The sequence below is a fragment of the Strongylocentrotus purpuratus genome, unplaced genomic scaffold (assembly GCF_000002235.5).
Source record: "Strongylocentrotus purpuratus isolate Spur 01 unplaced genomic scaffold, Spur_5.0 spur5_scaffold_19, whole genome shotgun sequence".
NCBI classification, from domain to species: domain Eukaryota; kingdom Metazoa; phylum Echinodermata; class Echinoidea; order Camarodonta; family Strongylocentrotidae; genus Strongylocentrotus; species Strongylocentrotus purpuratus.
This window is the reverse complement of record NW_022145604.1, coordinates 10,754,148-10,756,959: the sequence shown is the minus strand read 5'-3', so window position 1 is coordinate 10,756,959 and position 2,812 is coordinate 10,754,148. Positions and strand designations below refer to the sequence as shown.

The following is a 2,812-nucleotide window of genomic DNA, read 5'->3' as shown; positions in this document are numbered from 1 at the left end:
AATAATTGCACCAGTCGAAGTCTTACCTTCCATTATGGACTGACCGCTCTTCCTAAAACACTACCCCTTAAATCAATCTGAAACCAAATTGTAACCCTACCCTTCATTTTTGAGGAAATAAACCCTGAAACCATCGGGTCGCCACTTGTTCGGCGTCTTGGACATGTACACGTATCATGTTAAGATATAGGCCTATTTGAATCACCGTGCGTAGGGATCGAGGGAAAATGGTGCGTCTAGGCAGAAGTAGAGATATAATTGGGATTAATAGTCATAATTGTTCCATACAATATTAAAGCCCTACTGCACTACTTGTAGCTATTTTTATACTCCCTCTATATAGAAAACAATGCCTAAGAGTGGCCGTTGTTCCCCATGATCCTCTTTTTCTTATTTTAATTGAGAGCTGAGTTGATGAGATAACCACCTCTCAGTGACCACGCTGGTTGGTCTAATTCTTTCTGGATCCAGTGGATCTACAACTATCTAGGCTAGACCGATCCATGCAGTGGATCGCTCCTGACCAGAGGTTCGCTTCGTTCTCACTTACGAGCTAGACCGCTCCTGTTGCTTGGGGTTGCAAAGGTCAGCGGGTCAAATGTTTCGCGCGGAATTTCAAACCGAATAGAGTGCCTCATCTTCTGCTATATTTTGTTATTTCCGTAGAGTCAGAGTGGACATGCACGTCCTCGAAGTGCTATCGAGGTTATACTTTTCAACCTTGGCAAGAGGCCCACGACTTCTGCCTCTCTCTTAGACCGATAAGCACGGCTACAGGAGACAAGACACGTACGTCTCTCCTCTTTGAAGACAAATTGGACGAACACATCAGGCACTTAGGACATTACGTATGGATCAACCTCAACGACATACAAGCCGAAGGGCACTACGTAGATGGCACAGGAGCTGTCCCGAATACAACCAGTAAGATTGTTTTTAATTAAAATTATTTGTTTACATATTTTTTTTTAAACATAAGGATCGCTTTACGATTATGCGTTATGTAGACAACGCGATAACTATTCAGTACAGAAATAATAGACGAAAATTGCCACAACTATAAAACAATGAATTATGTTGAACTGAATCATTAAATGTTTTTAATGGGGGGGGGGGGGGGGGGGGAGGTTGCCTAATGGCCTGTAGACTAATAGTTTTTCATCCCATTTTTATCATGAAAACAAATTTATATTTCAGGTTGGCTCCGTGGTTCTCCGAATGGTGGTTCCCTTGAAAACTGTGTGGCTGTTACACTGAAAGGTTGGGCGGACTTCCAGTGCGACTTTGAAATACTCACCATATGTCAGATACTGCTATAGAAGCATAGGGAAATCGCGGAACTTTCAGAGATTTCTTTTCGAATTTTCTTAATGTTCTGTCAAATAATGCACCGATGAAGGAGAAGGAGAAATGACTACAAGTTGCATGAATTATACCGACGTCATGGGCCTTTTCGTGATTTTCTATATTTAAATTTTTTTTAATTGTTGAACCGTTATTATTGGTTTGCTTTATTCATTTAGTTTCGATATTGTCTTCGAATAATTGTGAACTTTTTCTTAATTTTTGATCATAAATTCATTTGTATATTAGATTCTTTAAACTTCATAGATCCATACGAATATTCTGCTTATTTACATCAAATAAGTCATGACATGAGGTATATATAATGTAAACACGAGATACAAATGCAATAATTTAGTAGACTACCTCACGTTGTAAATGCATTAATGATTTGAAAGCATGATGTTTATTTTTTCTCTGTTTCATGTAAATATGTGTATCTTGATTTCGATGAGTGCTTAAAGCGATGCTGAACTGATGAACTTTCTGCCCCAGCGTACAGTTTATTACACAGCGCTATCTCATGGTCAATTTGCCAACATGCCGTATCATGTCTTATCTAATTATCTTATGCCACAGGGTTATAATCCCCATTGTGCCAAGCCCCAAATCCCTCCATGCCAAGTTTATTTTGAGATAATCTGATTAACGCGATGGTTCTATGAATAGCTCGTGCAAAACACACAGCACAGTCCAATGAGCATGAACAATAACTGCTATTACGATTGCGTGCAAGCATGTACAAGGCACTAAAGCAATGGCTCTCTCGCATCGCATGTACAAAGCACTATGACGGTAGCGTGCATGCAGCCTTATGTCAAGCTACGAGTCAAACGCAACACATAATCATAGTCTGAGCATGAGCAGACAAAGGTCATTGCAGACTAAATTGTGAAATACACCGAGACAAAATACTGGATACGTGCTCGTGAAAGTTATGTACTAATTATTCATTCATGCACAGGCAGTGCACTCCATGATACACAGGTGGAAGTATTCTTTGAAAAGGATAAATAAAGGCTATTTATGTTGCACCTCCATCGCTGTAGAAGTGATTATTTCATATTGTACAAAGTGAGACCTCTTCATGTTTTAAAGATCTGTGGATATTCGGGGTCATTTGGGACATGTGCTAACCTTGAACTGTATTGCAGAAAGAGGACTCGATGCGAAGACCATCAGCGCACCGAGTTATGGAACCATCCTGCTGCAGCGATATTGCTTCTAGTACAGTGTGGCTTTAATGAATTTAAGACATTAATTTTTTAATTTTTTAACCTCAACGGTTTGTTTCTCCATTACATTTACAAAGTACTGAAATTGTCTTTAAACTATTAATTTTTTCTATTAAAAAATAGTTTACTTTTTCGGAAATACATGTAGTTGTAATAGTGTTAATGCTACTCGTTCATGACACAGTATCTTAAAGTATATTTAACCCTGATTAGTATTTGGTACTTTTTCATAT

General features: G+C 38.7%; 1 long non-coding RNA gene across 1 annotated transcript; it reads left to right on the top strand.

Annotated features, from left to right (window-relative positions):
• The first annotated feature begins 671 nt into the window (after positions 1-671).
• LOC115925911 lies at positions 672-1,470 on the top strand. Its single transcript, XR_004064850.1, has 2 exons — positions 672-924; positions 1,198-1,470. It is a non-coding gene; the product is annotated as an uncharacterized LOC115925911 (long non-coding RNA).
• The last annotated feature ends 1,342 nt before the right edge of the window (positions 1,471-2,812 follow it).